Here is a 27,015-nt window from a genome sequence, read left to right as displayed (position 1 = left end):
ACCCCAGTGCAAATACACCAGGCACACCTCTGCATTTAGCAGAACATACACTGCTACACAGTGCATGAATCAACCTCTGTGTGGCACTCTTATAGAAGTCCACAAGGAAAGCGATGTCTGAGAAGAGAATAGTCCTAATAGAATGACCTTTACTGAGACTTGACACCTGCTACCTTCTAAGCTTCTTACATACACAGCTTAATCCACCTGGAGGCTTTTTCGCTTGATGGAAGGTGATAAAAAAGCTGTTAGACTGTAAGCTCTGTCTTAAATTCAAAGCATGCAGGCTGTTTGATAGTCTGAGGTTTTGGGCATACAAAAGGAAAATAGTTTTCTTAGTTCAGGTGCCATTCTCGAGATGCTTATGAAGATGAACCCTGGTCAAAGAACCCTTTTATTGGTATGAAAATAAAGGAAAGCAACCAGACAGGAAAAGGGGTCCCATTTCCCCAGTACTACAGATGAGATAATGTGATACTGATCATAAAGCATTCCTCAACAGACAAGAAGATCAAAGAAGCCCAACTCTAGAAATTTACAATCCACAGAGGATCAAGCAGCTTGCATTCTGGATATTTCAAAGGTGAGTGCTCTAAAACATGCATCAATCTGCAGTGATGAATGCCCAGTCGCCTCTGATTATAAATAATCCACTTTCTTTCTTTGGACAAATCAGACAAAGACCTAAATCAAAAGGTTAGATGACAATGATTTTTAGCCTTACACAAAAGGGAATAACTGAAAAAGAAAGCCTGCACTGTGTATACTCATGAAATCTATTATAGGGCTATAAGAACTCATCTCCCAACAAGAACTTTGAATACTTTTTCCCTCAAAGCCAGTATGAGACCTAGGAAGACACAGCTAACATTATTTAAGCAAAGGAAATATCAGGAAAGGGAATATTTTAAGGAAAGTAGCCTACATAGCAAGAAAATCTTCTCTGTGGTTGAGATCAGGGAGGATTCCCATTAATAAAGTAGTAGGAAAAGCTTCATCGATTGAAACACTTAAAAACGACCATGGATAAAACAAGTGTGAATAGAGTCCTCAAGGAATTATCTTGCATACCTTTAACAGAGAGGCAGAAATGCTCCTCTATGCTTACCATTATCTTCCTAAAAATGTAACAGATAGGGCACATCTTTCCTACAATACTTCCGAACGGTGGCTTTCCTGCAACCTGAAATCAAAATACAGGAGTCGAGCTTATTTTAGGATGTTGACACTATGAGAGGATGCTTCCTTCTCAAACGATCTACTTTTAATTGAAAGATTAAAAAAAAAAAGTCTGCACTCCCATGATCATTTTTTGTCTGTAGTTGTGGTAAGACTATTACCCAAAGGGCTACTGTTGATGAAGTCTAGTGAGGACGGAGTCTAGGAAACATTCAGTTTGTCCATGCTGAGCCCAGACAAACTAGCGCAGCGCTCTAAGTGGGGGGAGGGCGTGGAAGGAAGAGAAGCAAATTACATATTTTAAAAGTTTTATTTAAAGTTTTTCCACTAAGACGGTTACCTGGGTGCTTAGAGTTGACCATATGAGTATGCGATCAAAGAGTTGCCCAGTCAGAGCTCCTGTCCCAAGCCTTGCATTCCACTTGTTGGACTGATCCGGTCTCCATTGAAAGTCATCAGCAAAATCGCTACTGACTAGCTGCAGCAGATTCCCTCCCTTTTTCTGCTGGTGATCACAACAGCATAAACCACACACTGTGTTCACGAGGCAAGTGGAACACTGATCTCTCTTTCCCAAAGTTTGCTGGGAATACTCAGAATTGGTGTTACTTGGATTAGTCACACGGCTGCTTTTCCAATAGTTTGTTTGATGCCGTGCATTTCCTAAAATTTATAAAACAGCACGGTCGCAAAATCCAATCCAATCGCTTTGAGCAGCCTTTCTTTGTACAACATTGGTGTATTGTATATTGGACCAATGAAGTAGTGGATCATAATTAACATATTATTTGACCTCTGTGACAGTCTGTAACTCAAAGCAGCATCCTGGAGCCCCCCATATTATTCATCATTCTCTTATGATTATCATAATGTTTTGTACAATGCATGCCCTATGAGCAGGGCCTTCCCTGGAGGCCTGGGACAACCCTCCAACATCCTGCCATGATTCAGGCTCTGTCCCCACCCTGCCTCTTCCCTGAAGCCTCTGCTCACCCCTCCCCACCTCATTCTGCCCCAAGCCTTTCCTATGCCTTTCTGCAACTCCCTGCCCCCTCCTTTCCCAAGTGACACAGGGATGGGAGCTGGCAAGGTGGAGCAGGGCAAGGCAGGTAGCAGTGCTGCTGGCCCTCACACCACCTAGGCCCCCATCCCTCTGAAGCAGGACAGGATGGAAAGGAGGGGGGCCAGTGGTGCTGCTGCCAGCCCCCATGTTGCCACGGACCCAGACCACTTTTTCAGATGTGAAGTTTCTGAAGTCCTGCTGTGTGGGTTACGGAAATATATTACGAGGCTGGGAACTCCTACAGCTGGCCTTTCAACAGCAGCAAAGGAGCAACTATCACTGGCCACACTGAAGTTGATGGCCCATCAAGCAGAACCTGCTGTCCCGGAGACCCCTCAGAGGAGCACGTAGGCCAGGGGGGCTGACCAACCCCCACATCACACAGCGAGGATCTTTGTAAGAGCTGGAAGCAACTATAAAGGAGAGACAGTGACATCATCACTTGGCTTCTCTCCTCCCCTGTCTCAACACCAGGAAGATCACCTGGAAGATAAAGACTTTGAACTGGGGTGAGTGATCCCAGGTGCGGGAAAGAATCCAGCCTGTGTGTTGAGAACTATAAATCCTGTAACCTCTATTAAGTTGAGAGACTGCTTGATTCAAATCTTGCTTAGTCTGTAGGATTTAGATTGGGAGTTTATTCTCATTTCTTCTATAACCACCTCTGCTCTCTCTGCCTGCTACTTACAATCACTTAAAGTTTATCTTTCTGTAGTTCATAAATCTGTTTTGATATGTTACCTAAACCAGTGTAGATGTGGTTGAACTGCTTGGGGAAATCTCAGCTCAGATTCCAAAGGCTGGGGCCTGTCCATTTTTATTGGAAAAGTAGCCAACTAATTAATGAGCTTGCACTGACCAAGGGAGTCTTGAGAAGCATAAGACAATATATTTGGGGGGTGCAAGGTTGAGACCTGGGGCAATTGGTTGGCACCGCTCTCTGTATCATTCATGAGTGACTGAGAACATTCATGCTGTTTCACTAAGTATGTATCTCCACGTACAACTAGCTGAGTGACTTGGAGGGGCTTGCTGCTTGTCACTGGCATAGCACTGGGAGACTCAGCTCAGGCTGGAGAGTTAAAGGGGTACAGTGATCCTATAGTTCCAGAGTGAACCCCAGGCACCCCATCAGCACTTACTACATGAATAGGAAATTTGTAATGCGATCCTGACCTGCTGGCAAAGAGAACAGCATTGTTACATGTAGAAGATTTACTTACTTGCTTTCTACATCTGTACAAAACATGAGCACAGGCAGAAAAATACAGTTTGGGAAACCGGTGACTGCAACACAAAGACTGAGGTGAGAGGAGACAAAAGGAAGGTATCCACAAGTAGCGTGGGTGCAGACTGACAAATCTAATCCCTAGCTGGTATATCTGAAGAAGTGGGTTGTACCCAGCAAAGCTCATGATACCATTTACATTTTTTGTTCATCTCTAAGGTGCTGCAGAACTATTCCTTGGGGGTTTTTTTTTTTAAAGATTTTTCAGTTACAGACTGACATGGCTACCCCTCAATCATTTTGAAGAGGTGCGTTACCAACTCCAGTGATCGCTTGGAAACAAAGGATACTGTTTGGCTGTGGTGACACTAGACTATTACTTATTGTGACATCCACAGAGGCATAAAGATCCTTTCTCCATTACAATCTTTATGTAACATTTGCAATGTGGTCCTGTCTAGTCTTCATTGTGCTACGTGCTGTACAAACATACAACAACAACAGTGCTTGCTCTAAAGAACTTAATCTCTACTGTAGCCTTTTTCCAAGGTCACAAGTTCGTCACGACTTCAGGCTTGTTCGATTTTTTTCCCAGATTCCCCACTTCACTTCAGCTGCTGTGGTGATGCAAAACAGCCTTAAACCCAGCTTAATGAACCTGTTAAAATCCCAAAGGTTTAATGCCAACTTTGTCTGTCTAGCACATCACAAAACAGTTGGCATGTATCAGTGAGTCTAACCTAGTATCGCTAACTGTTGGGTGGAAACAGCCTAGATTGTACCCCTACATTTTTTATTACTTTTGGTATAAAAACACAGGGAAAAAGACTTCTGGCGAAAACAGGCTTATACAAAGGTAAAAATATACAATACAAGATCATGTAAGGCAAGTATCGCCAAAAAACAGAGTAGTCAATATTTGTGAAAACGAAGAAAGGTTACAATTACATAAAAGCATGAGCTACTGAACAGTAGCAATTGTAGAGGGTGACACATAATAACTGAGCTGCTGTGGGAGTCAGTTTGCAGACCTTTCTGATCTTAAATCTTATATATAAATTACATTGATTAAGTCAACCTTTCACAAACCCTTCCTTTTGTGCTCATCATGGGTTGGATTGTGCCACCCTTCCTCATACATTGAATAGTATATTACTCTGCAATTTACACTGCAAGTGGCTCCATTTATGTCAACTAACCTAGCTCTGCAGTAAGGGCCCACTTGAGTAAGGGTGGCACATCTCTCAATACTATAAATATTAGAAACAACGAGTAGCCCTGTGGCACCTTAGAGTAACCAAAATACATCTGGTTAGTCTCCAAGGTGCCACAGGACTACTTGTCATTTTTAAAAGTTACCGACTAACATTGCTACCCCTCTGAGACTATAAATACTGTGCATGCCATTGCCTGGTGACCTTTGCCTTCTATCATCCTACAGCAAATATTTCACACCTTTGAGTAACCCAGTTTTCTATATACTGCTTACTGTGGAATAATTTTGTTTCTTATTTTTTAAATACTGTCCCCAACTAATTTAGTCACTTCTATAATGATTCCCTCTCTAAGGGCAATAAAAGGTATCTAACCTGACTCTTTTGGCAACTCAGTTACTACTTCTCCCTTCTGAATGGGTTTTTTTCTGTAGTTGCCATCCATTCCTTGTCCCCATGCCATTTTAAATCCATTTAATTAGTTCTAAATCAATCACTTATGTAGATGTAACTCCTTTTTTAAATATATATATAGTTAAATTACCTGGGGAAAAATTAATTTTATGGGAAAACATGGTTTTTAATCAAGATATGATGTAACTTATTGTCTAGTTCAACCACCATCTGGATAGCCCATCACAATCACAATCAACTTTATGACTATGATGGCCTAAGTAATAATTTTGATCAGGTTTTTTAAATCATATACTGTAATCAAGGCCAGTAACTAACCTTTAACTACATAGTTCCAGAGGGATAGCAGTGTTAGTCTGCAACTGAAAAAACTTAAAAAATAACCAATAGTCTCGCAGCACCTTAGAGACTAATAAAATGTAGATGGTATCATGAGTTTTCGTGGGCACAACCCACTTCTTCAGATGAATGGAGTTAAGAGGTCCAGTTTCCAAATAAATAGCAGAGAAAGAGTTAGGATTGGGGGGAGTGCGGAAGAGAAAGAAAAGGAAGGGGAAAGGGGGGGGCGAAGTGTAAGAGTGTCTATGCTAAATGAAGCTGATCATTGTGAGAACTAAATGCTCTGATGTACCCTGTGCTTGGTTTTTGTATGTAACGAGGATGTGGAATATCATGGGCCATCCACACAAGCTCCTTGTTTAGACCTCTATTGCAGGTGTCAAACTTGTAAATGAAATTAAGTTCAACCACTTCCCTTTCAAGCTGGTTTTTTAAATTGTCTTGCAATAATATGGTAACTTTGAGATCCATTAGTGAGTGTCCAGAAATGTTAGCAACCTGTTGGGGAACATTTTGTGTGTTACCTTTTCAAATATCTGATTTGTGTCCATTAATCCTTTGTCGTAGAGACTGCCCAGTTTGGCCAATATACATGGAGGAAGGGATTGCCGGCACTTGAGGGCATAGATCAGATTGGTGAATTATATGAGCCTCGGATGTGGTGGTTCATGTGGTTAGGTCCTGTGATAATGTCGTTCATATAGATGGGTGGACAGAGGTGACACAAGAGTTGATTGCAGGGGTGGGTTCCTGAATGAGTGATGGAGGTGTGTTGCGTGGTTACTGAAAAGAATTTATCTGAGGTTAGGGGTTGTCTTTAAGTGAGGATTGGCCTGTCCCAAGGCTTGTGAGAGTAAGGGATCATTTTCCAGGATAGGATGTAGATAAAATCATACTAAACCATGAAGACTACTCTTTGTCTCTGGAGCACATGGCAAATGTTGGTTTTGATCTTGCTTTCTTCGTGTATCCAGACTTTTCATTGAATTCAGTGTAAATGCAGGGGGACAAATACAATGTAATCAGGCCTTACTTCAGTAATAGCAATTAAGCACATGCTTAATCTTAATCACATTCCTCTGTACTTTGCTGAATCAGGATCTAAATATCATAACACCCCCATTTTACAAACGGTGAAATTGAGTAAAAAAGGTTGTAACTTGCTAAAAGCCTACAAAGAGTCAATGTGAAAGAGAGCACTAGAACTCAAGTTTCTGGTTCCCACTTCTCTCTTCACACCATGAGAAAGAACCTATTCTTCATTACAAATTTTATGAAATATTCTGAATATTCAGTATTAAGAATAAAAACCAAATTCCTGGAGAATTTTGCAGTACATAAAAGTTTTGAAGTGGTCCCTCTCCAATCTCCCAGGATTAAAATAACTTTTTTGCTTCCTTATGTATATATGATAAACTCAATAGGATAATATTGTATATATAACTCTGGTACAGTGCATCATTCCCTCACGATATTCAGATTATTTTACTGTCTTCAAATCCTTAAATAAATGTGCTTGGAGTCGAAAGTTCAGGAAAGAATAACACAATAACTTGACATCTGCCTGTTATACATGATTAAGCAAGCTGAGGCCAATCTACCATGAATAAAAGCCAAACTGTTCACTACTGTTTCCTTTAAAGCAGAGTCTTAAATTAGTCTAATAGGATTGGCAAGCAATTTTTTCAGGGCAGGGGAAAAAGGAGCAGGAGAGCTAGCCTGAAATCCTTACCTTCATTGTGGGAAAAACTACAGGAAGTTGTAAACTGCACATTGTGCTGAAGGAATAGCTGAGTTTACAAGGGTTTTACCTTGAGTAATACCATGTGACTTTTTCTGGTCTGGTTTATCTCAGCCAGGATAAAAAGGCTAGTCACACAAACACTTGAATACCCATGAAGCACTGCAAAAGTAACTCTGCAGCTAGATCTTCTTGTTTATATTACAAACAAACAAGTAAGCAAAGCCAGGAAGGAAAAGAGTTTCTTCCAATATCTTGCCTTTGAGCCTTGACCATGCCACCTCAATCCAAATTGGAGTCGGTAAGCATCATGGGATTGAACTCCCAGTTTGGTCTCCTGGGAGATATAGTCATAAAGCCATAAGTAATCTGGCACAATTTTCTGCATGATTTGTGCTCACTAAAAGAAAAAGAAAAAGAAACCCTCCAGACTAAGGATAGAAAATTATTTACCTCACACTGGATGTTTTCTCTACAGATTCACCTCTCCCAGGAGGTGGCTGGATAATTGTGCTCTCTACAGACTGTGGAAAGTCTTAAAACTGAAAAAAGTCACATTTTGCTGCCATTCTTCCTGTAGCTGAATTGCTCCTTACTGCTGTCAAGGTTGCCTGTGTGTGGCTTCATAAGCCATGCAAGCAAGGTGTAGGCTGGGTTTCCAAGGATCGCTATTGGCATTTCAACATCACCAATAGTAATTTTCCCATATGGGATGGAAGTTCCATCTTGTAGCTTTCTGAAGAGACCAGAGTTCCTGTAGTTATGTGCGTCAGGCGCTTTTCCCCGACCATTCCATATTGATGCCAGTGAAACAGTTCTTGTGATCCACCAGCACTTACCATAATTAGGGAACCCCATTGCAGCAAAATCATCTGCTGTGTCCTGCATGTTTCCCAGAGTCTCTAGCCTTCCAAGAGGAAGTATACCGATTGTCCTGGACACTTGGATCACAGCAACCCCGACTGTAGAGTTACTGACTTCAAATTGATTCCTGACTCACCAGTAGCAGCCTGGTGTTGGAAGCTTCCACAGGGCTATTGCCAGTTCCTTCTCAACAGCCAGGTCTCATTCAAACATGAGAAAGTTTTGCAGCCACTGGTCCTTACCCCATAGCTACATAACTATGCGATCCCACCAGTCTATGCTTGTTTCCCGGAACGAGAATCGATATTCCACTGTGTCAGCATGCTTGACCGCTGCCAGCATATGCCAATTGCTTGATTCCATGGGTTCCTGTATGTCTTTACATGTGGATCCTCATGTTCTTTCTTCTGCAGGCAGGTCTTCGCTAGGCTTTGGACACACTTTAGGATAATGAGCAAGGAGTTTGCAATGCTAGTAAAAGGAATGCCCAGCTGAGCAGGATCCATGATTGTTGTGATGTGGCTTCTGCATGGATAACTCAGTAAAAAGGCATTAAATGAATGTTTTCCATTGCTTTCAGGGATGGAGGGAGGGATGATGGAGATAAGTGCATGATGAGAGGCTGACTACTTGTACCCAAAACTGCCCACAATGATGTTTTTGTCCCATCAGGCTTTGAGAGCCTAACCCAGAATTCAGATGGGCAGCAGGAACTGTGGGAAGGCTACCCACAGTGCATCATTCTGTGAAGCAATGATAGCCATGGTAGTCATGATGCTCTCCACCAACCAAATATGCATGGTGAGGACATGCACCTTTGACATTATAAAATCAAATGTTAAATGTAGATTTCAATAAATTTGGCCTAATTTTGTAGTGTAGATATCCTCTAATTTATGCTCTCATTGCTGTATTAATTTCATTTACCGCATCTACCTTGTAATATGTTTCCTATGCAATCTCTTTTGAATTTCTGTATATCGAAAGGCATCCTTCATCCAGCATCAATTTCAATCTTGCCTTAATGATAAAATTAAAATAATCCAGTTCAGCTACATTCAGTCTTAACTGTGCTGTTGTTAGAACATAAGCTAATGATGGGTATATCTTTGTAAGATACAAAGATTGGTACATGGTATAAGTTTTTTTGAAACTTACCTGTACAGGCTCATACCAAGACCTTCAATTATGATTTCCCACAAAGGGTAACAAGAGGTTCTTTCTGGATGTGTTGTTAATATCCTTGACCCAAAAGCGATTACCAAAATGTCCTGTTGTATTATAGAGCACCTATACCAGGGCAACTCAACTTTGGAAGCCCCGGGGGCCACTATGATACCTCACAGCACATGCTGAGGGCTGCAACTTAAGTGTGTTTGCATATACATGCAAATATATGTGCAAATATATGCAAATAGCTTCTTTCACACTGACCGGCATGGATACAAAGATTAAGGCAAGATTACACAACACACAGGCCCATTTAAGTCATTTCTGCTGATATTAATGAAATGTACTATTTCCCAAATTACATCCAGATGGCAGCACTTTTAATGAGCAATGACAATCCAGGAATTAAACAACTAAAATACATATCAACAGAAGACCATTATATTGATTTTTTTTGTTTTGGCTCCCACCCATGGGCTGCATAGTGTGCTCTGCATAAACACAAACTGCACCACGGGCCGCAAACGAACAGGTAGTCCTGACCTATACGATCCTATATAGCTATAGGTGATTCCATATTTAGTCCAACATTTTGTAGCCGATGATTTAAAGACTCTAGTGATGGAGAATTTATCACATACCTTACTAATCTGCTCCCATGGTTAATTATCTTCACTTAAATATTTGCATCTGATTTTCGGTGTGCACTCTCAAAAATGGTGACTTCATATTTTGCAAAGGGACTTAGCAACTTTAACGATATTTATTGGCATACTATCTCTGTTAGCTTGGAGGCCCACTCACAAAGGAAACTCAGATACTGCTCTAGGTACTTTGTTCTTCAAAATCTGAACTGCTTCAGCTCTTCCAGTTCCTCAATTTCACCCCAATCCACATTCGAGACTCCATCTATTTTTGTCTCCCTCACACAATTCCGAGCCACCCATAGGTAACTCCAAATGCTAATGAGGCTTCCATGCTCACTACTCTGAAGTTCATCTGCTTCACAGTTCTTCAGATGTTCTGACTTTTTAAATCTGTTTGATGGTGCCTATACCAGTTCTGTGGGCAAAGGTTACAACTTTATACTATTTCCTTTAACAAAAAGGTCATGTTTTGTCTAAAATATTTTGTAACTGGAGGATTTACCCTAAGTTGCTTGGGTTCTTAATTGAAATGGTTTGGGGCTGGGAATGAGGTGTACAGGCTGCCTTAGGGAGAGAGGACAACCCCAACCCTTTCTCACCACAGCAGCTTGGGGCCAGTGAGAAGCATCTGTCCATGGCTGCTGCAGTGAGCACAGCTGTGGGAGGGGTGCATGTCCCACATCTGTGAGACAGACACACAGACAAATTATCTGAAATATATAGTCAATAGCTGTCCCTTTCTTCACCCTTGCCCCTTGCTTCCCCAAAAGGGTTATAGCTGTCCTGGTCCTCATCTTTGGCACCTTGCTTTCCCCCTCTGTCTTTATACTGTATAACAATCCCTGCTAGCAGACTCCTCCCTTTCTGTTTTATGAGAAACAATCACATTCCAGGCACATCTCATTGTCCTGGCACAACCAAACCCTTACCTTGCTTTAAGAGGAAGCTGCATACCAAATTTGGTGGTCCTACCTCTTACTGTTTAGGAGGAGGCCTTGAACAAACAGACTCACAGACAGATGGACAGCCAGATATACAGACAGACAGACACAAATTCTCTCAAATCCACCAAACCTGAGACCCCCCAGCCTAGATTTTCCCTCTCTCTCTTCTCATCACATCAAATCTTTCCCCCAAGTGCCACCCGTACAGAGAATCTAAATTCAGAAAAGTCTGCTGGCATCTGCCTTTTCAATCTTATCAAACCCAGGGTAATGTATTAGTTCTTGATACTTACTTCATATAAACTGTCATAAAATAGTGTTCCTCAAAACCATATGCCTGTGAGCATTTACCACATTTTTAAAACCTGTTCCCATGATAAACTAATTCAGTGATCACTAAAACACAGCTATCAGTTTAGATTCTGAATCGGTTTCCAGAAGAATCCACAATGTAATCCTGACAAGTCATTTACTTCCTTAAAGAACATGAATTCCACTAACATAGGATTATATTGAAATTGCAGGCTGTTTGATATCAGATTATAATCGGATGTCGCAAAATAAATATGAGAGTCATAACATGTGTGATATCTAAATCTATAATGGTAGCTTGGGGAAAATACACTGTACATTAAAAAAGAGCATATACTTCAATGTGCCAAATTCAGATTTTGTTGCGGCTATAAATTTAATAGTATTCACCACCCTGAATACAGACCCACCCAGCTTAATGAAGTCCCTGACCAGGGCCACACAGAATGGAAAATTAAAATCATTTAACATAGTGGCATTCGCCACAATGAGGCCTTGTAGCTGTTTTAATAATATTTCTGTTACTAAATGGGATTAATATTTTTCTGGGGCATCTTCCTCCTGGTTCATACATTATGGCTGCTTTCTTTAGAGTTATTATACAACTAACCTGGCAGTAATGCAAAGAGTATTTTTCAAAATATCCAGTGACTTTCAAAATAGGTCTAAATTCCTTGACCTGTGTAAGTAAGTATAAACTGTTAAATATTCTGCTAGTAAATATTGATTTCCTTCCACTTTCCTTTAAATATATACCAATGAAGTGCATTTTGCAACATATCTATAGAATTCAGAATCTATACTATGCTGATATGTATAACTAATTACAGGCAGTCCCCGGGTTACGTACAAGATAGGGACTGAAGGTTTGTTCTTAAGTTGAATTTGTATGTAAGTCGGAACTGGTACATATTGTAGGGGAAACTCTAGCCAAACATTTCTCCAGAGCTCAGTTTTATTCTCCCACACCTCACTTCCCTCTGTCCTTTATTCTCAAGCTGAGGTGTCTGCTAAGAAAAGCCGCTCTGCGTCTCCCTGGTCTGCTGAGGGGGCAGGCGCTAGCTTCGCATCTCCCTTGTCTGCTGGGGGGAAGCAGCTAGTGTGGGGTTGCCTCACCCCGTTTGTAAGTAGGGATCCGATGTAAGTCGGATCCATGTAACCCGGGGACTGCCTGTACAATAAATTAAATAAATAAATTTATTTTAAGGATAATTTTTCAGATGTTAATGCAATGGATATTCCATTCTGATTTGAAAACTCGACCCTAAAAGGGTGTTCAAAATTGCTTCATTTTTATAAGCAGTTTGGGTCTTTACCATTCCAATTTATTTGATGCTTGATCCAGGATAGTTCTTCTACTAAAAATGTGTGGCACACACTTCTATGCCAGAAAAAAAAAACCTTTCCTATTTGTATATAAGTGTGTGTATATATATTACACACAGACACAAGCTCTTCTATTCTTACCACATTATTTCCTTTTAACTAGAAATATTACAAAACATAATTCATCCTTTGGGAAAAAAATGGTTTCAGTTACAGAAAGAAAAGGTTATTTAACCTGAACTATCAAAACTATACGGGGAGAGGGCCAGGAGGGGCTCTCCCCCTGATAAAAAACAAAACAAAAAAAACCAAGAAGCCACATTTTCTGTACTGCTTGTAAAGAAGTTTATAGCTATAGAGCATCACTATTCTGATTTGGTGCTATTGATTCCAGATAATCTTACACATGAAAACTGGTAAATTTGACTATTGTCTTTACAATGTGCTACTGTGAAATAATATTTAAAATATATTTTTTCTAAAGCCAAATAATCAAACATTTGAATATCAGAGGGGTAGCCGTGTTAGTCTGAATCTGCAAAAGCGACGAGGAGTCCTGTGGCACCTTATAGACTAACTGAAGTGTAGGAGCATAAGCTTTCGTGGGCAAAGACCCACTTCGTCAGATGCATTTGAATGTTATACAAAATAGCTCTCTGCCAGTTTTCACAACCAGTTTGCTTTTTTCTTTCCTATACGCGTGTACCCAATTTGCTTCTATAAACAAGTTGTTTAAAGGTGATTGATAAACAACAATTATTATTACACATATATAGTACTAATGACATGTAGGGCCACATTCTTCTCCTCTAATGTGAGATCAACTGGGTTGTACCTCACATTAGATGTAGCCCTTATTATGTTGAGCAAAGAATTAAAGCTAGACATTTGATAGCACCTTGTGACGGGCCGGCCCCGTCACTCGCGCCACGTCCAGGAGCGCAGGCAGCTCGCATGGCGAGCGAAGAGCCGAGGAAGCGCTGGCTGCATTGCCGCGCATGCGCGGCAAGCCGGGAGCCGCTTTTAAGTGCGACACCGGCACAACTGGGGGGGAGCACGCCCGCAAGCGGGAAACGGCGGCGGAGGACACTGAGGAGGGTCAGGGGCAGCGGGGAGCCCCTCCGTGAACTGAACGCGGGCTCCCTTACCCCACAATCCTACGGGGCTAAATGGGCGGGGGGGGGGGTGGTTCCCCCGTGACAGATGGTGGAGAATGTGAGCATGATCCCCCACCCCGGCACAGGGGAGCGCGAGTGATAGATCGTGCAAAAAGGGGAAATGGAGGCAAAGCAAGTGTTAGACTGGTTGGCAGAGCAGCAGCACCAAAATCATCAGCAACAAACTCAACTACTGCAGCAATTGGCTGCCCATTTAGCCCCGTAGGATTGTGGGGTAAGGGAGCCCGCATTCAGTTCACGGAGGGGCTCCCCACTACCCCTGACCCCTTTTGCTCTTGGCCTATAGGGTGTAGTAGGGTTCTCTTATAATGGGGTCAAGCCCCGCTATGACCAGGACCCTCGTACTTAACCCCTGTGCCCCCCCCCCCGAGGTCCCCGTCTCGGGGCTCCCTCCAGTCCAGCTCTCACCAGTCCGTTGACTCGGCCCAGGTCAGGGTGTCCCTCCCGTGGTCTCGCGTCACCCGGTTGCTCTTCTGTGGCCTGGGGTCTAGCCAGTCCTGGCTCGGGCTCTCTGCCGCGGTTCTCAGCATGCCCCCTCTTGTCTGGGGGGATAGGGAGACGCTGTCCGGGTCCTCCGCTCACCCGCCTCCACCACGGTCCGTCGACCTCTCCTGTGGCCTCCGCACTCTCCTCGGCATCCTCCGCCGCCGTTTCCCGCTTGCTCCTGGACGCGGCGTGAGTGACGGGGCCGGCCCGTCACACACCTGTATAAAATATATCCTAAGAGATTTTATTTTCCATAAATACATATTAGGACTGATACCCTCATTCACAAAGAGTAGTATCATACTTAAGCAGTACCGCTGATATTCAGATCCTGTAAGATACAAGATTCTACAAAGGATGTGTCTACATTGCAGCTAAATGGCCAAAGCTGGCCTGTGCAAGCTGACACAGGCTCTCAGGGCTGTTTGGCATGGGAGGGAGAGGGGGCTCTAGGACCCTATGAGATGGGAGGTCCTATAGATCAGGCTGCACCCAATCTGGAATACTGACACCATAATTAAATAGTGCTTTAACCCAAACCACATGAGTCCAAGTCTGATGACATAGGCCACTATTGGGTGTTTAATTGCAGAATAGGCATACTCTCAGTATGAATAAGGGTGTCAGAATCTGGCCTTCATTTTGCTGTCTGTTTCACTAGCCTCAATTTAGTTTTGCGATGGAGATAAGGACAGTTGCTAAATGCCAAGCAACAAAGAAGACTTTACATTTTGAAGCTTCTATAGCACTACACAATTAGGCTTATAAAGGAGCAAAACAGGAGAAAATTTTCCTGACATATACAATGAATGTTAATAAAAGTTATTTGATAAAAGAATAGAATTAATTTTAAAACTCTGCATTTTCCATTCATAAAAACAAAATCTATACATGAAGGGAAGACCTTTCATGGGAATATATGACCAAGGAATGAACTGATTAAACAAGACTAGTGGGATTTTCAAGACTGCTCAATATAGGTTTTACTCCGATTTTACTATTATCTTCAAATGGCAGCATATTTAAACCAATGGCATTGAAAATCCCACCTTAAACTTTCAAGTCACTACTAAGAGAAAGTCTCTACTAGAAAAAAATGAAATATTGCTTAAATCCAAATTAATTGAGGTCTGAGTCGTGCATACAGCTCTTCATGGGCCCTTTGTATGGGAGTGAATTTCACCCCCAAAGAATAGAGATATTTTTATTTGCTAATCTATTTTCTAAAACAGTGAAACTGTTTTAACTGAATACCTTCATGAGGAAAGAGATTTGTTAAACGAATTGTGTATGTGTTGGTGCAAAAACCGTCATCCTTATGAAATGGCTTTTTTTCCTAGGTTTGCTGATGTTTTCCATAGAAACAGACACAAAAGATTTATTAAGTGAAAAATAAATACACTGTGGCAAATAGGCAAGAAAATCTAGATAAAACATTAAGGAAAATGTTGGAGAGGAGGGAAAGCTGATCCTAACTCTATGGAAGTTAACAAGAGCCCTTTCATAGATTTCAATAGGCTCTGAATTGGGCTCATTGAGAAAATGCTGGTGATAGCATTCCAATTTCTCTTTTTCCTGAATGCACTCATTACCTCCAGTCCTCCATCAGGGAACTCCCCCAATCTATTTAACTCTGGGGGCAAGGGTATTCCACAAATGGCTTTACTGTGTCACAGCGGATCAATAATCACATAAAATAGGGAAGCAAAATACAGGACTATGTAGCACTTTAAAGACTAACAAGATGGTTTATTAGATTATGAGCTTTCGTGGGCCAGACCCACTTCCTCAGATCAAATAGTGGAAGAAAATAGTCACAACCATATATACCAAAGGATACAGTTAAAAAAAAAAAAAAAGAGAGAAGAACACAAGTTTTTTTTTTTTAACTGTATCCTTTGGTATATATGGTTGTGACTATTTTCTTCCACTATTTGATCTGAGGACGTGGGTCTGGCCCACGAAAGCTCATCATCTAATAAACCATCTTGTTAGTCTTTAAAGTGCTACATAGTCCTGTATTTTGCTTCAGCTACACCAGACTAACACGGCTACATTTCTATCACAATAAAATAGGGAGGAGTCTTGAGATTTTCCTTTTAGGCTTGCATCTCTTCCTGTATCTGTTCCCATCAGAATTCACAAGGCTGCCTATCAAAAACAAATGGAGTGTCCATACTTGAAATTTTTAGTCATTTTTAAACTTGTGTTAATTAACAAGTTAAAAACCACAACTGTGAATTCTTGCGTAGACACACAAATGTTTTTACTTAACACTAGATTGCAGCAATTTGAGCAAGTACAGCCTAGGGTTAAATAAGATCAACAACAAATGTTTATGTCCTGTAACAAACTTATGTCCCATTTACACTGGAATTTACAACAATGTGGATTAACATACGTCAAGGATTCAATTTCAATGTCTTAGAAGCAATTTCCAACTCAGCTCTCAAATTAGTCAGTCCTATAGGTGGCATTTTGACGGAGGTGCAGCAAACACCCTATGAGATACTATACCTTTGCCATATGTGTCACAATCAGCAGCGCAGGGTCCAGAAGCTAGGCTTGGCTCATAAACATAACTCTTCCTTCCAGAAGAGCAATGTGTTGTCAAAGGTCTGGCTGCTTCTTTTATTCCTGAAATATTCTATCTGGCCTGCTGGAGCAGCTGAAACCAAGAAGTCCAAATAGTTTAATGATACAAAATGCTTCAAATTAGTGTCTGTCTTGTTTTTCGCTGTAGTTTGGGGGATCAATATTAATGAAGAGAGAAGCTGTAAACACCACTAATGAGGATGAAGTGGAATATCCCAAACTACAGCAGTATGGGCATGAGCTTCCACCAAACAAAAATGACATCTACCATTAAGGGCTGCATTTTTAATCCACCAGCAATAACCACAGTAAAGTTAACGTTATTGGTAAATTTTAATAGATGATGTCTTACAAAAGCACACTACTTGAAATTCAGCCCAAAGACTAAATTAAAGTCAAAGCCCTAGTCAGTTAACTGGGCTATAACATGTGAAGAATTGATTTTCTTATTTTCAGCTGTCAGGCCTGCTACAAAGAATGAGTTTTAATTCTGGGGATGTTATTAAACTCCTTGCTTAACTGGCAGAAAAATGGAACCGCTAGCTGGGAAACAGTGGTGCTGCTGTCGGATTGAATGACACCTGTCAGAGTATGATGAATGACCCCCTCTGCCCCACAATCCCCTGCTCTGTCACTCAGGTGAGGGCCATTAATCTTCATCGAGGGCTTGTCAGGCTGGGCAGCCATGACGACAAAATGTCTTCTAGCATTTACCACCAAGATACACGTAACAATAAGATAGTCTCATTGTCAGAACACCACAAAATTAGCATAATTTATTATGACTTTCCTCCCCCATAGCACTCTCCCCACCAAAAAAGAGTGGGGGATAGATGTGATTAGACAGATGGAGTGTAGGCCCAGGCTGCCAGCCACCAAGCCCCCTGCAGTGCTTGATGAGGAGTGGAGCATCTCTACAAACCAATCAAAAAGCTGGCAGTTCAATTACAGAGTAATAAAGGGACATTCATCATTCAATTAGGCACCTGTCATGGTTTCACAAAAGGGAAAACTTCTAACCTGAGACTCCAGGGAGAAGATGCTACAACCAGGAGGCAGGGAAATAAATGAAAAAAAGACAAAGTCAATTACTGGCCAACCAGACAAAAGGAAATATGTTAAAATAAAGGAAAAGTTATCCCTAGGCAAAAATCAGAAAAGTCAGATGACCTTACAAAGATTATAAACGGCCAGCATTAAAAGTGCCATGCCATGATACTCCACATCACAGACACTATTGAATTTCCCCTTTACAAGCTTCACTGAGTGTTGTCAAGAAGAAAGCTTTGGGGAAATGGGATTGTTTATACCATGATATTGCTACTGAAATGACATACTGCAGACACTGCTGATGTATAGAATAGCCATGTCTACACAGCTCCACTTGTTGTTGTACATTATTTGAAAAGGAAAAATAAACCCAATTGTGTATAACATTCATGTTGAAAATGTGATTCCAAATTCTGTTAATCACCAATATCAATAGATGATATAAAAGAAACACTAAAGCACCATATATACCAACTAAGAGGTAATTCAACTGAAGATCACAAAGAAATTAAAAGGGAGCATATTATATCCAAAATTCTCTTGCTGTATTCACATTGTTCATAATCTGCACCATGATGATCTAAAACAACACAGAACAAATGAGGGTAGTTGAGGGGCAAAAACTAGAGATTCTGCAGATTTATGCTGTTGTATGGATGCAGATAAGAGACTTACTGCCGAACAGCTGCATGCATAATCAACTTTGTTATGTTACCTGACTCTTACAGAAGTAGTAAAGGGAGAATTGGTTGGATAATGCAAAAATTCACTACATTTCTTTTAAACTTAGTGATGAAAGAAATAGTCTGACAATTATTATTTGACCAGTCACAATAGATATATCATTTATGCACTTTTGAAAATTGCAAGAGTACAAACCACATTTTCAGATGGGATCTAGAAACTTCTTATTCTAAATTTCACTGAAAGTCAAATAGGTTTCCAAATGCCTTGGTCATTTTTAAAAAAGGACACAGGCCACAAAGTCAGTTTGGCACTTTTGAAAAACTCCTCCCAAATCCACTTAAACAAGAAAGAAAATCTATTTGTGAATATTTCTTTAAGTGACCGAGAAAATGCTTGTCAAATAAAGAGTCTGGGATAAAACCAGCTCTAAATGTGAGATATTATTTTACTACAGTACTTCTCTACATGGCTGCTCATAAGAGGCATTGTCATTATGCTACGTTTTCTTTACAAGAGGGTGCAAAATAATGTAAGCAAATGATCTGTGTTCTGAAAATTTCCTCCCAGGCCTTCTGCATTTACATTTCAGGTCATAATCAGGTTCTGATGCAGCACAACAAAGAGGCTAACAATGCTTACATACCTCTCTCACAGGGGTGCTGCAAAGATCTATCAGCCAATGTTGTCAAGTGGCTTAAAAATTAGAAGCTCTACAAAATGTAAATGCTACTCATAGTATTGTGCATTGTTTCTAGTACACTTCTTTGAAAGAGTCATCATAATCTATTGTGTCTGTTCTTTTATACATCTCAGGGGGACTTTCTTCTCGCCACTGCAGTTATTAGTTTACCAGCCCCATCACCAAGAAAAAGTACATTAACACTAGTGAACTGGAGACCCATTTATCCCCAAATGTCTGGCCTCAAAGAGCTATGGTGACTCCCCCCACCAGACTAGTCACAGTGTCAGAGCTTTTAGAGGACAGCAGCAGTGACCCAGCTAGGGTTGCCAGGTGTCCGGTATTCACCCGGACAGTCCGATATTTTCACCTCCTGTCCGGTAAAAAAAATTCAGAAAATACTGGACACCTAAGATGTCTGGTATTTTCTGATTTTTTTTTCCCCCGGCCAGGAGGTGAAAATGCCGGGCACCTGGCAACACTACAAACACTCAACGCCCAGCTTCCCCACCCCTCTGAGCTCCCCCAGCCCCGAACACCTCGAGCCCCCCGACCCCATGCTTATCTGGTTCCACAAGGCTGCCAGCACAAAATGGCTGCCCTGCATCTTAGTGCTCAACCACTTCTCTGTTCCTCACTCTTAAAGGGCACATGCTGTTTTAATGCCTTTTTTTTTTTGCTTAATATGTCTTGGAGTCCTTCCCCCCCCCCCCAACAACTTTGGTCTCCCCCTCCCCTTTTTTTTTCTTCAATGGAATTTTTTCCCAGTTTTTTTTGGGGGGGGGGCAGGTGTTCGGTATTTTTTTTCAACCATCTGGCAACCGTGGTGGGGCCTGGTGGCGGTTACAGTAGCATTGGTCCTTGAGGTCTTGCATACCCAGTCTCTGGCTTGCTGTGCAATGATCTGCAATTTCAAGGCAGAGCTCTAAAGACTGGGTCACAAGGCTAAAACAAAAACAACAAATTATTAATGCCAGGTAGATAACCTTTAAAAAACTCCCAAGGAATTTTAAAATAGCTGCACTACAGAAACAAGAGGATTCTAATTTAGCCCCACAAACACTGTGTACTGAAACGTCCCACATCTTCTTCTTGTCCTACAGAAAAGGATTCCTGTTATATGAAAATCATGGGTCTTCACTTCTAAAATTCAAAAGTTATTAGGTTATATAGGCTGTAAGGTTTTTTTTTTTAAATCAGAAACACACAATCTGTTTTGCGAAGTAAAAGCACCCTCAGGCTCTGCACAACTAGCACCTTCAGATCTTTGGGAACATTTACTGTGGCTTTGTTCTGCTCCAGGGTGAATGAACAACATTTATTTCTCCAACATGAACAGGCTTTTACATTAGAAAATGTCACCACAACAGCCACCTCCTCTAGTGCTCTTGTATTCCCAGGCATTTTAAATGGAAATTGTGTGTATTTTAGACCTGTACAAAATCAACTCTTGTCATTACAACTTGCTAAATTTTACAGACTAAGCAAGGAATATGCAGATGATCTGACATTGCTAATCAGATCAGCAGGGGCTGTTCAACCAGGTATTTGGAGTATTAAGTCTTACTAATCGAGGCATATTTGTCTGAATGCAACACAAGTGGCAGATTCCATTCTTGTTGTTAAAAATACCTGTTTGGATGCTTTGAGAAATATAATTTCCTAGGAAGGAAATGCTATGAGGGGAACATATCAGTGAATCCACAAAAGGAAAATGAGGATAAAAAAAAAGTAATCACGCTGAGACAAAAAGGGAAGACAGCAAAGTAGCAGGACTACAGCCCAATGAATAATTGATGAACTGGTGGCCTAAGAGTGAGTTTCATTAATATTATCCTGCAGGTTCATTAAGTACTGTTCCAGGCTCATCTTAGAAGGTTCCTCCTGAGTTTTGATTAGGCACTGAAAGTCTTTTGCTTACACATCAGAACTTCAGACCTTTGGATGTGACAACTGCTTTCTAACTCCCAGTCCCTTCACCCTAGCACCTTTTGTAGCTGTTTTCTATTCCCCTTCCACTAATCACAGATCCCTAACCATGACAGCAAGTCTTAGTAAATAATATATCAAGATAAATGATAATTGTTCTGTTTTAAGTGTCTCCTAATGAGCATCATAAATTAAAAATTAATATTGCAAAGACTGTGTGAATAGCAGCAACGCTATAAACACAGCATCGGGGATCACAAATGCAAATGAAAGTGAAACACCATCCTGATCCTCCTCCCTAGCCTCAATATAGAATATAATCCAAGAGCCAGCAGATTGTTAGGCATTACAAAGCTAATAAATGACTTTAATGAAGTTCTCTAACAGGCAATTTCTTCCTTTTTTCATATATGTTCTTTCTGGTTATTTTATAGTCTCTCTAGAATTGTTTGTTTCTCTCATTAGTTGCAATAATAATTTTAAATTTAAACAGGCTTGTGAAACAAAACATACTGAATAGACTGGTTAACAGATTGTTGGTCTGGATGATCACTGAGGAAAGCAAAAGCGATTTGGCAGAGGCCATTCTGTTATATGCTATTATTATTGTGCCTCCTATTCAAGGAGTGCATTCAAATGGTGTCTTTTTCTGGGTGAGTGAATAAGGTACATTTAGCTATGCCCTTGTACCTCCAAATGTTAGTGAGACACAAGGATGCAGGTGAGCTGCATGACAGAATCTTCCTTTTTTTTTGTACTCTATAGAATATGAAGCCTAAATCTGGATGAACTATTTGTTCAATTAATGTTTGACCCATTTTTGCTCACTGAATCATTTGTGAACAGATTCTGACTACTTTCACATGCATTCACTATTAGTAAATATTGGTCAGATACACAGCCTGCATAATTTTCAGAAAATCTTTGACTGACAGACAGCTTTGACTTGTGTGGCATCCCAAAGCATTGTTGCTGCACACCAATTGGTTGACAAGCTTTATCAAACAGGAGAACAACATGAAACTCCCCATTAAATACCAAACAACTCAATTTGGTATAATTTTTGAATGAATCAGACACTCACAAGAAAATTCTTGAAACTCATGGAATGAACATTTTCACAAATACATAACAGTTGTCCAAATCCTACTGAATAATTAATATCACCACTCCAGGAGTTATAGCAAATCAAACCCAGCTCTTAATTTAAAAAAAAAGTTTGTATTCATGCTGCGCTTTTATTAATGTAATCATTTTAATCTTCTATAATTGCTTCACGTATGTCACATGATTCCTATCTCTGCAAATATATTATGTTTGAATCCTTTGCATTTAAATTTTCTCCTCCCTTCCTCTCCAGCAGGTTTGATCTTTTGATAGTTGTTTAAAAGGGATGACATTCTGTCTGCCACTTCACATATAGCAGTACGTTCTTTACTGTTGTCCTTTAATGCACATATGCACCCAGTAAATTCTCTTTACCAACCACACAGCTCACTGGGTAGAATTACTTAACACATTGGCATACCACTCTCTTTCTGCCTTCCCCATTTTTTCTTGAGATGTGGTTTTGTGGTAAAGAATGAGGAGAGACAACAAGATGTCAGATCCTATAATAGTAAAAGGATGAGGGAATTGGGTTGCTGAAGCAGAAAAGGAAAACAGGAATTATGGGGATGTAATTACTTGGAAGAGACTCCTCATCTCACACCTTCCATTTTTAAAATTATGGAGACACCAGTCACGGCTCCATAGTTAAAGGTGAATTGAGTTTTGTACTTAGAACACAGACTTAACACTTCATTATATAGGAAGAATTCACTGATTCTCCACAAACACACAGAACTTAAAGAGTAAGTGTAGAACAAATTTTCTCAAAAAAAGATTAGCTTATGAATTTAAGTTTTTTTTAAATAAAGCAATTTAGCATTCTGCTGCCATTTTTGTCCCAAATTACAATAAGAATGGAATAGTATAAACTTTCCATATTTTAAAACACAGAGGCTATATCAGAAAAAAAGGTTGAATCTAAACAAAGTTGTTATTTTTTTTTAATCTTATTGTTATACTAATGCAATCTATGGATCAGGCTAGTTCAGTAGCTCAGTTCACTTTTAACTGAGGTCATTGTGACCTCAGAGGTAATTCAACCAATCACCAAGCTTTTTTTTTTTTTTTTGGTAGCATCTCTTTATGGCAATACTACTGAATGGATATACGTTAGGAGTTCTCTTAAGTACATAATTTGGCCCCAGCCATCACTGCTCCCTAAAGGTTCAGTGGCTACATGCTCACCTGGGTAGGCTATGCATGAAAACCTCCCCGTGGAACTGGTCTCTTGGCTTCTCTGCCAAGATGCGCTGAGGTAGAAGAAAAGGGGAAAACCTTAATATAGAGCCATTGAGACACAGGGGCTAATACGTCTTTTAAAAATTAGCTTTATCTAATCTGGGACCAACAACACTAAAATGCATTAGTGGAGATTGTATGATTATTTCATGGCATGTCTGCAGGGCAGAGTTAAGGTTGTTAATGTGCCCCAAATGTCTATTTCAAAACTTTAGCACATCCATATTTCTTTTAAATGTAATCTTAACTCTGATTTCCCCAGATTTATAATTTTTCATTTAGGATTAATTAAAATATCTCTGTAATAGCAGTAATCCTTAAATTATTGATATGTATGGTACTCTCAATCTATTTTAATGTAGTTCTTGTTTGGCTATATATATATATTTGTCTGGGGATGCTCAGCTGGTGTCTATGAAGTTTTACTGAAGTTAATGACAAATTTGCATAAGTTTAGGATATGGCCTTATATAGTTGCTTCTATTATTTTTTAATTCATATAGAGAAATTACCTCTTGAAATAATGCCTCTTGAAACTATGAAATGCAGCTTTGCTCATTATACTCAAGTGTGACTCCTCTTTTCAACCAGCAATGGATTTGCAATTCTCCTCTCAAGTTTGGTCTGTAACGAAGACACCTGCTCACCAGGAAATGATCCGAGGCCACCAACTCATTCCACATACCCAGTGAACAGCTGTCACATGATAACAACTTCGAGGCACTACTGACCTGTGACAAATCTGAACCAATGACCTAGAGGTGAAAGGTGCTGTATCTAATTACCAATCCCCTAAATGCCCAGGATTAAGTTATTTAAAGCAATTTACAAATAGGTGCACAAACATCAAAATTAGCAGCCATGTCATCTAAAAGTTATATTACTAATGATAACAACAAACTATAACAAACAAGCAGTGGCATTCAGATCTGGAAAAATGTAACTGAAATAAATCCTCCCCATTGCCCCATCTTTTCTCTGCCCTCTGTGTATGTGACGAAAGGGGAGGTAATATGTAATGGGGGCAAATGAAACAATTTCTCCATCTTCTTCCTCCCTCTCTCCTGCACCCCCCCCCCCCCCCCGCTCTTGTCATTTCCATAGGAAACAAGGACAGTCATTCAACATTCCCATTAGGAAAGAGAAGCTTATTTCATGGCCTCACATGAATTCATCAACGTAAATAACACCTAATAATTTCTTCAGAAATAGCTCTGTGTAAAGCATTAAAATATCCTCACACTGGGAAGTAAAACATTTGCTCAGTCAGAAAATTCAAGAAACAAATTGTTTTGTGATCGGGAGGCTGATGAAGTGGGCCAGAATACTAGCCCATCAAAAGCACATTTGAAGAACATACTTTTCTGTACCTTGATTCGGTCTCAGTCACATATTTTGGGATGCCAGTAAGTGACATCAGGAAAGAAAGAGACCCCCCTCCCCATTATCACTGTAGTAGGATTTCTTTATTCATTTCTGTCCAAGTTCTTAAAAAAAAAGTCTGATTTTCCTAGTAACGTGCTGTTCAGCACCTTTCCCTATGCCAGTGTGATAATCTGCTGCAATCCTTTTGTAATTATAATGATGCCCATGTACAGCATAGTACAATTCAAACTGTAAGTGTAATAAGTACATGAAATGAGGGGAAAAGAGAGTTAGTTATTAAAAATAAGTCACTGAAAGTTGACTTACTTCCTTAGGCTCTGGAATGTGCCATGCTAAACCCTCTGGGTCTAGAGAAACATGGACTGCATGCTCTGGGCCATATGGCAGCTTGCCATCCATCTGCCCATCTTGCCAACCTCTTCCTCTGTCTTGCCCGAGAGAGCGCTAGCTTGGGTAAGAAATAATCTAATTCTATAACAAACAAGAAAAGATTGTGCGAGGCCTGATTTCAAACAAATATATACAAGCGAACCTTTCCAGTGGTTTTAAAGATTTCTACCCAGGCTACTGCCCTTCCTGAAAAACATGAACACACGGTAATATGATGTCACTCTGCAGACAAATGGAGCAGCCATTATGCACTCCACAATAGCTCTTCCACAGCTGTTCATTAGAATCTGCTGTAAATGCTGCCCTCACCCCTGATAGAACTTGGAACTTCATGGCGAAGGACTTGCAGCAGAGAAGAATTGGGTCCAATGCATAAGGCAGTGGCATGGGAGTCAGGATGGGTGGTATTTCTGACTCTGTCACTGGCCTACTAAGAGACCTTGGGCAACTCTCTTTACATCTCTGTGCCTCAGTTCTCCCTTTTGGAACAAAAGGAGGAAACAATACTGTTCTCCTTTGTATCACGCCCTGAGATCTGTATGTAAAAGCCATATAATAGTATTGTTACCGCAAGAGTACGGGAGACCAACAGCAGGGGAATGTACTCCCTAGGCACTGGGGAAGTTTCCTTGTAGTCCAGTATTGAGGATGCTCTTATCAGTGGGACAGCTAAGGAAGTTGGGGGCAAAAGGTGAATGATCTATCACCACGCTGATCCTTTGGTTATTTCCCCCCATAGATTGGGTATACTGCAGCTGCGGAAATTATCGCATCCCTGAGGCCCCAGCAATGGCTGCAAGTGAAGATTGGCTACTATACTGAAATCTTGAAGGAAGATTTATTTCTCCCGGACGCCAGTGGATCTCCCTGGAGCATAGCTTGGCTCTTCAGGCTATGTGCTGGGAACAGCATTTGCCCCATTGAGAGGGAATTGACCATGACACCGCGGGTTAGCTGGTACTCTTTTAAAAAAGACCCATGTAATTTTTATCTTACACTTGGACAGGTGCCAGAGACAGGCAGAAGAGGACTGGGTTTAGCATATCCTTTGAAGAACAGCACATTAAACAGTGCAGCACCCATGATACTGCAATGTCAGTATACTTGAACTCACATCATCTTCCTCACAGTTAAAAGTGATGCAAAAGGCACTAAGTAGTGGGTGTAAAGTAGAAGCCAAACTGAAATATAGAGCTTCTCCTAAAGAGTTCATTGTCTTTATATCACATCACCCAGGCCCTCTTTAGCATGTAAAAGCTTTTTATAAGCACACGTTTGAAGATTTCTAATCTATTTAGTGGAACTGTGTCATCATATACTAAATATACTAACTTACATGAGTGAAAAGTTAAGGTTGCAAATGTAAGCACAAAAATATTGTGATCTGCAGCTCCTTGCAGTTCTGGTTCTCATTAACATGCTCACACTGCACATACAACATACTGATGAGAGAGTAGTTGACAGTGTTTCAGTACGTATCATGTGGACAAGTTACTGTAACTGAGAAGCTGCTATTAGCCTCTCCTGACGTCTCAGATTTAAGTTTGAAAACTCAATTTCATAGTAACATAAATTGTATTTATTAGTTAGTTTGATTATTCACTGGAGGGAGGGAGAAGAAAAAACAGTAAATAGTGAGCTGCAACACGAACGTACTACATGCATCACTCCACAGCATTGAGGCAATTGTTCACTAACAGCATGTTTGAAGTAGAAATCTGTACACACAAATGTGGACTTTTATCCACTTATAACAATACCTGTTAAATAAAACTGAGTTGTCAAAGTGAGTGTACCTCATTGAGGTCTAGCCAACTGTAGTGGCTTAGTTTTAGAGGCTGTATC

General features: G+C 40.5%; 2 long non-coding RNA genes across 2 annotated transcripts in view; one reads left to right on the top strand and one right to left on the bottom strand.

Moving 5' to 3' along the window:
• The window catches only part of LOC142828068 (uncharacterized), a 40,763-nt gene extending 21,169 nt beyond the window's left edge, over positions 1-19,594 (bottom strand). The window contains exons 1-3 of the long non-coding RNA XR_012903007.1: positions 16,623-19,594; positions 14,028-14,323; positions 1,109-1,183 (exon numbers count right to left, since the gene is read on the bottom strand). This is a non-coding gene — a long non-coding RNA (uncharacterized LOC142828068). The remainder of the gene's footprint in view (positions 1-1,108; positions 1,184-14,027; positions 14,324-16,622) is intronic.
• Positions 19,595-23,271: 3,677 nt separating this feature from the next.
• Positions 23,272-26,039, top strand: LOC112544279 (uncharacterized). The gene is made up of 3 exons (XR_003087602.2): positions 23,272-23,410; positions 23,986-24,162; positions 25,910-26,039. It is a non-coding gene; the product is annotated as an uncharacterized LOC112544279 (long non-coding RNA).
• The last annotated feature ends 976 nt before the right edge of the window (positions 26,040-27,015 follow it).

Source organism: Pelodiscus sinensis, chromosome 3 (genome assembly GCF_049634645.1).
Source record: "Pelodiscus sinensis isolate JC-2024 chromosome 3, ASM4963464v1, whole genome shotgun sequence".
In the NCBI taxonomy this organism is placed as follows: Eukaryota; Metazoa; Chordata; order Testudines; family Trionychidae; genus Pelodiscus; species Pelodiscus sinensis.
The sequence above is the reverse complement of the archived record's forward strand: the minus strand, read 5'-3'. Positions and strand labels throughout refer to the sequence as shown.